Genomic DNA, 8061 nt, shown 5'->3' with positions numbered 1-8061 from the left:
AGTGGTGTGAGCTTTGCAGCCAGTGGCAGTACGGCAGCACAATGGGCGTTGCCCAAGACAAATACGCAATGAAATATGCAAACTGGCAGAGGAATGACACCATACCAAGGGAAGCAGGAAAGGGAGATCCTGACACTTACACAGCCGTCTCCGATCACATCCGTCAGGCCAGGATATTTGACCAGAAGCTGGTTAACCGCCTTATAGTAGAATGCCCGGGATAGATAGCTTAGTGAAAAAGGATAGCGCATAAGAACAACTTCCAAAGCAAGTTCCTGCTTAAGTGGGCAGAGCTTATGTCATGTATGGGAGAGCTGCATGCCAGATGGATAGCATATGCAAAGTATGCTCACAGTGTGATCTTGACCATGGACTGGTACAGTGTTTCAACTATCTTGATCTCAAGCGACGACACTAGTGGCCTCCCATTAGAGACTGCTTGCACCTCCGTGTGCAACCCGCCAAACTCTGGTAGACTGTATGCTTTACCATCATGATCCCCAACTTTCTCTCTGCAATGAGAGTTCCGGTTTATGGATGTACAGTGAGGAACGCACTAGGAGGCTATCACAAAAATGTCAATGAGTTTCTATTATGCTGCTCCCGCCCATTAGAATTGCTCACTTGTACTGTGCCACCCCAGTACTGGGGCCTGGTACGACCTCCACAAGGCCACTCAATGCTGCTGACTGCCCTGATGTCGACAACTAGAATACCCGAAACAACTTCGTGAGAATGACAGCAAACGCTTTGATTTGGTTTCGATTAGATACCTGTTCTTCCGTGTCGCTCCTCGAACTTTCGCTTGCGCAAACACGCACGGTCGACAGGTGGGGAATTGTGTCACCATCAGCAAGTGTCACAAAACACTTAAAGTCGTTGTCAAACAACTGAAGTGCAAATAAGAAAAGTTAGAACAGCTAGAAGAGCTTGATGCGCACTGTATGGCTTTCCAACAACTCGGAACTGTAACAGCTGAAGAGAGTACAATACCTTGAAGACGGCATTGGACGGCAAGCTGGTACTTATTGCGTCCGCTTTAACTGCGTCTTTGAGCTTAGTCAGTGTCAAAATGCCATCATGGGCATCAAACTGAAACTTGCGTCTAATTCCACAAGGCATGCGACCGTGGACATTGTTCGTGAACATGAGCGAGTTCGGAAAGCACTCACTCGTAATTTCGAGCTCAAAACCCGTCACAGTACCTTATTTTTGACGCGCGTTCCACAATTAACAGGTCCACGTTGCCGCAGCAGAACTCACACCATCCCGCCATTAACCTGAGAGCGGATTGACTTGGGGTGGATCATTTACAGGCTCCGCGCCAGTACGGGTGTGGTATGCCCGGCGCGTACTCAAACAATTACGTACTCGATCCTACTTACATCGACGACTGTAAATTTTTCATCTAAAGTGTTATTGTGGTAAAATAGTCTCTGGCCCGCGTTCGCAGGCTAGAATACGAACTACGAACAGTGATTACCCGCTCCTGAGGGCTGGTGGTTTCGGTTTCGGTATAAGGCGTTACCATACATCGACATGGGGCTGTTTGCAGTTGCTTGTGAAGTTCGTGGACGCCTGTGCGTTTTGCGAGCGTAGAACACACAGAATTGCCTTAATCGCTCGGGTATCCTGTGTTGGCACCACTTACTGAAGTGTTTTCAACTTGATAGCGTGGAAGTCGTGCAGTCATTAAACAATCGCTGCAATGGCAATGCAATACAATGCAATCGTCAGCTACGCGAACTTAGTCAATGTTTCTTTCTTCCCAGCGTGAATATGTGAAAACTTTTGAGCTTAACGACTCCCAAGATGCTAGCCTCACCTAACGTAACGAAATCAAACCCAAACTGAACTGTGTGGTACGTGAAACTGAACTTATCGAGTGTTTTCAACCTCACAGCATGAATATGTCGAAACTTTTGAACCTAACGATTCCCTAGATGCTAACCTCACCTAACGAAATCTAATCTAACCTAATCAAATATAATCTAATTCCCAACACATGAACTTCGGTAGTATTTCCGTCATCTCAGCGTGAATGTCAAAACTTTTCAACCTAACGGCTCCCTAGATGCTAGCCTCATCGAACCTAACGAATCTAACCTATGTAATTCAAAATCCAGACTGAACTGTATCATGCATTAGAACATGAACTTCGTGATTGCTGCTGCCGCCACCCGAGCGTGAATATGTCAAAACTTTTGAACCTAACGACACCCTTCGTGCCATCGTCACCTATCATAACCAAATCTAACCTTACATAGCCTGAAGAATGTAGCTGGACAGGCAAAAAAGAAAGAAGGAAAAAAAGGAAAAAAAAACATGTACCAGCCTGGATCCGAACTCACGACTCATAAATCACAACATCGCGGAAACAGAGCGCGCCTCAACCGACTGAGCACCCAACACCACTCGAAGCACTACTCGTAACAGAAGAGATAATCCGTGTGGAAGGAAGCCGACGGAGAGACTAACTACCATGCTAACTACGTTCTCTCGGCAGCGCGTAAGGCTACGCGAAGCGGACCCGGGAGTACCCTTGAATGTATGTGCTTCGGATGAACAGCTGGAACTCCAGGGTGCTTGTGAGGCACTCGTGACCCGTGTGCGTTGAAAGATGGAAGTTCTCTCATGAAAGATGCAGTTCTCTCATGTTCAACTGTGTGCGTTGCTTGTGTTGGCTGTCGACGTCTGTGCAAGCGCAGTAAATTGACTTCCCGTTACGATGTAACCTGTCGAAGGTTCCAAAAGAAAGCATCCAGTACAGTAGATGACCGTAAGTTTCATTCCATTTCTTCTTAATTTGAATAATTCCACAGAAGTACATTCACGAGGGATATTTTCCGTATTGTCCATTCTGCATAATTTTTTGCCACCTATTACACTGCAGTGGTGTGACCATTGATTTCTGGTGATACCTTATTACGGATAGTTTAGTCGTCTGGTGGTGCCGTACAGGTCGAGATTTACAGATCGAAAAGTATATAAGGACCTAAGTGCTAGGTGGAAAACAATAAAAAGACGGGAGAACCCGCAGGCAGGGATGTGGGCTTGTTGTGATAGTCGTATGACATCACAAAGAACACGGACGAATATATGGGGGCACAAAAACATCACTCTTTTTGTTTCTTGTAGACTAAGGTCCCATTTCACTTTTACATCATGTGGTACAGCTTTTCGCATGACTAACCTCAGTCAATTCTATTCACCAGATGCCTGCAACACGCTATTTCACGTGTCCCAGGTGCCAGTGGAGGGCTTTCTCTCTCCGGTGCTTGTTCCGGCATCTCCGTTAAACTCACGGGCACGAAGGCAACTGGGTCCGTGGTTTGAATAATTGCCCAAGAACCTTCTCCAAGTTTTCGTCCTATCGGAGCCATGTTGCGCAACGGCATGGCGATTTACTTGAGGAGGGCACACGAGATGCTGAGCCACAACCTGACAGTACACAGCCAGCAAGCAGCCCCAGAAGCGTCACTGCAGCTGACGACACTCTGGAAGAGCCAGAGCACGACCCTGCTGTTGCAGAGTCAGTTGATGCCGTTAAGGAACTTGCTATGTTACTTCTAAAGTGGAAGGAGGGCAGACGTGTGCCAGAGTCCACTTTGGACGAAATTGCAAACGACATTATGATGTTCATTAAGGGATTTGTTGAGCAGGATCCTACAACTAACCTGCAAGAAAACATGACCTCACTCGTGGGACACGGCTTTCAGCAACTAAAAACAAGACGCTGTCGAGAGTCTTACTGGAAAGCAGTTCTGCCGTTTGTTGAACCTCGTACTGTTGTTCTTGGCCGAAATGAAAGGGGCAAAGTTGACATGCTTCACTACATTCCCATATGTGACGTACTGACGCACTTGCTACAGACCCCAAGTGTGCGAGAAAGACAAGCTAACTTAAATTCAGAATGCGACCACCTTTCATCTGTTTTTGATGGCTCAGAATTCCGTGATCATCCATACTTTCAGGGTGACACATCAAAGCTGTGCATACAGTTGTACAGTGATGAGTTTGAAGTGTGCGATCCACTTGGGAACAAGACGGGAAAACACAAGATCATGGCTGTCTACTTTTCCATTCTGAATGTCCATCAAAAGTTCGGGTCATCTCTCTCAAGTGTTCAGCTGGCCCTTCTTGTGAAGGACAAGCACGTAGCAACGTAGCATCCTTTCCCCACTGTTGAGAGACATCTCCCATCTGGAGAATGAAGGAATCACTGTAGGTGGGGAAGTGATGAAGGGTACAGTGTGTGTGGTCACAGGAGACAATTTATCGCAGCACAGATTGGGCGGCTACAAATGCAGCTTTAGCCATGGCCGAAGTTGCAGATTCTGCCTTGCACTTCGCCATGAGATTTCCTTCAAATATCTCGAAGATGACTTTACTGTGCGTACCCTAAGTGCTCACCGATACCATCTAGCCATGCTGAGTTCCGGAGTATCCACCGTGTCGCTTTATGGTGTCAAGGAGCCATGTTATCTGACATTCACTGGCTTTGTCCCCACAAAACATATTCCACCTGACCTTATGATGATGTGCATGAAGGTATTCTTCCATTTGTAATAAGGCACATAATATCAAGCCCCATATCTTCAGGGCTCTTCACCTTAGATGACCTAAACAGAGAAATTGTCCATTTTGTCGACGGGATGTACGACCAGAAAAACAAGCCCGAAGAACTGTCAAGAAAATTTGTCCACAAGAAGGGAAACATAAAAGGAAATGCAAGCCAAATTCTTTGTACCTTCAGACATCTTGCATTCTATATTGGGAATCGTGTCCCATCTCACAATCCAGTATGGAAGTTATACACCTTGCTGAGGGAGATCGTCGATCTCGTGATGAGCAAAACTATTCCTGGAACTCATGTGCCGTATCTCCAGCGTCGTATCCACTTCTTCCAGATGAACTTTCACATCCTTTTCCCATCCGTGCAAGTCCTATGCAAAATGCATTATCTTATTCATTACCCGTCGTACATCTACAAATATGGACCTCTCATTGGATTGTGGGCTATGCGCTTCGAAGGGAAGCATCAGTATTTTAAGGGCATTGCTCGCAAAATTCGAAACTTCAAGAACATCACCTACAGTCTGGCAACAAGGCATCAGTACCTGCAGATGTACATGTTTTCACAGGGCTATACTGAATTCTGAATGACCACATCAGGCTGCAAGCCCTGTCTCTTCGAACACCTGCCAGATGTTCTAGTTTCTTACCTACATTAACAAAACATTATCTGTGAAAACATTATGGTGGTGACGTCTGTCACAATTGATGGCATCCTGCATTCAGCAGGAAGTGTGCTCGTGCTGAAGCTCACTGATGATGAGCTACCCGTGTTTGTGCAGCTGTGCGACATTTATGTGGTGAACCGGTTGTTCCTGGGGGTTGCACTGGTCGTTGAAACAGTGGAGTTTGACAGTCACTTTCATGTGTATACTGTTAATTTCACACACCAGTACACACTTCTGAGCAGCCTTCACGATTCTCGAAATGACCAGCTGATAGTTCAAAAGATTGGGAATAGGCACGTCATTAACCCACGCTCTGCGCTGTGTTAGAAAGTTTTTGTTTCCTCACTCTGGGTAGTGATAAACATGAAGAAGTACTGGAGCATTGTGGGCCCTAATATCAAGCAAGCAGATTATTTTTGTCAGCGTTATTGTTAAAACTAGAGTGCGGATTTTTATACAAATTCAAGTTTTTTTCCTCGATATGGTCTTGAATCTGGGCAATGAGAAAAGGTTCCTCGCCTTTCTTTGGGCCGATTACGATGATTTTATGTTGCATATAAATGCACATAAGTGCCCGTAAGTGTATATTTTGGTATACTTATGGTTGGTTGCCAAAGACAGTGCAAGCGAATGGCACCAAAAAGTTGGAGTGTATTGTATTTCTTTCATGTCAAGTGCTTCTCTCTGTGTGCAGAGAAAAGTAGACCACTACATTATGATGATCTCAAAAGTTTGCGGTGAATCGTAGATGCCCACAAATGCTGCAGAATGCGTTTCTTTGATTTTGTAAAAGATATTAATATTATCCTAGCTGTGCGTGCAGGTTCTAACTGCCCTGGAGCCATATCTGTGTTTGATATAATAATTATCCACATAATTCAGCTATTGTACCTATTCTTGAGTGCCTGACAAGCAAGGAGTGATTTTTGTGTATTGCTATCCCTTTTAATAGTTTTGGTACTTGCAGGGCGCCTTTGATATAGTGTTATGTTACGGCAAATCTAACAAAAATAGTGCGTACATTCGGGATTTTTAGTGCATATTTTCACGCATATTTCAGGAGTTTTTACTTCATGTTTATCCGCGCTCTAGTTATGATGTACGCATGTAGGATTATGTTTGTCTGATCAGCTGTATCTGATCAGCTTTATGATGTCTATCAGCTGATACCATGTTGTAACCAGTAAAGCGAGAGTCAGCATGAATCATTATCTCTATATGGTGTATTAGACAAGGGCCCTGTGAGTAAGCTTTTTTTTCTGCTTTAATAATGTTCATATTGATACATATTAACGTGCACGTTAATGGGTGATCCATTGTCACAATAAAATGTGTCACTACTGGTATGCTATTGCTTCACATTTTTTATTTCAGCTCCACACGCAGTAGCGTTATTAGTGAGCTGTATGACTCACTCCTTTCATTGTGTGCGCAAGCGGCCCTGTATGGAGTCTTGTAACATTGTAGTGAATTTGAAAAACTGCAATGCACAGCTTACAGGAGTGCTGAAAACTGAATGCAGTTTTTTTAGTACTGTTTCTTTCTTTTCTTCTGTTCTTATCATGAACTTTTACAGCTCATACCTCATTTATTTCAATTTGATACCAGAAGGTCGCTGACATTACACTAATTAGACTCTGTAAGGACCCAGGGCAAACAAATTTCATAAATGAATGACTTGGGGTGTACAGGTTCGGTCAAAAACGTGTGAGCAGTGTCAAATGGAAATGGAAACCGGAATTTGACACTTTCACTCAGGGGTGGATGGCTGACATTGGCCTCGAATGTGCATGGAAAGCAGCCTTATCGCAAGTGATAACAGCCACTGGCCACCCTCTGATCAAGTGGGCGTCCCTGTTTCGCAGGATGTCGCTCCGCAGAGGGTTGACGCCGCTCGTGCGTTTCCCAAACTTTTGTGTCAGCCGGTACACCATTTTTACACCAAGACAGGTGTTGCTATTTTGACTGTGGGGTGTAAACTGTACAGTACATCATCTTTGCACCTGAATAGGTGTTCCGCTTTTGGCTGTAGGGTGTAAATTCCAAAACACACCCGTTCAACACCTAAATGGGCGTAAATGTTCTTAGTGTGTACTCTAAGGAAACTAGGTAGAAGTTTCTACCCATGCGGGTACCCGCCTCGGTGGCTCAGTCGGTAGCGTGTTCGCCTTCTAATCGCGGGTTGGAACCCGGCCGAGGACGCCAGCAGCTTGGTGGCAGGGTACAAGTTGCTTAGACACGCTGTCTTCCGCGAGGGACGTTAAATACGGGGTGCCGTGTGATGAGCTTTCATGGCACGTTAAAGATCCCTCAGGTGGGCAAAAGCAATCCACAGACCGACCGCTGTGGCGTCGCTCATGATCTCAGTGGTCTCGCGACGTAAACACCCGATTATTAAAAAAAATTAACTACCCATGCGGATAGAACGACGGTATTTGTACAGGCCGCGTTGAACCGGCGCGCGCGTTCTCTTTGGGTATAAGCAGGAGCCTCCAGCCTCCCAATCCTCTCTCCATCTAACAATTAAGGCCGCAGCTGGCACGGTTGGGTACAACGCCGGCTTTGGTAGTTTCTTTTGAGAGAAAGAAAGGGAAGGTCGTGGTAGCTCAGTGGGAAACTGTTGCTTTGCTGAGCTCAAGGTCGCAGGTTCAAACACGGCCAAGGACAGTAGCAGTGTAAGGAGGTAAAAATTGCTTCCACCACCGTATGTGGGAGATTTCTGTAACGTCAAAAGGACTCAAGGTTGTCAAAATTATTTGCAGTCATATCCTGGGGCACATGCAGCACGTGCAGATAAACCTCACATGTAACATAACAG

Source organism: Ornithodoros turicata, chromosome 4 (genome assembly GCF_037126465.1).
Source record: "Ornithodoros turicata isolate Travis chromosome 4, ASM3712646v1, whole genome shotgun sequence".
Taxonomy (NCBI): domain Eukaryota; kingdom Metazoa; phylum Arthropoda; class Arachnida; order Ixodida; family Argasidae; genus Ornithodoros; species Ornithodoros turicata.
Note: the sequence above shows the minus strand (reverse complement) of the source record.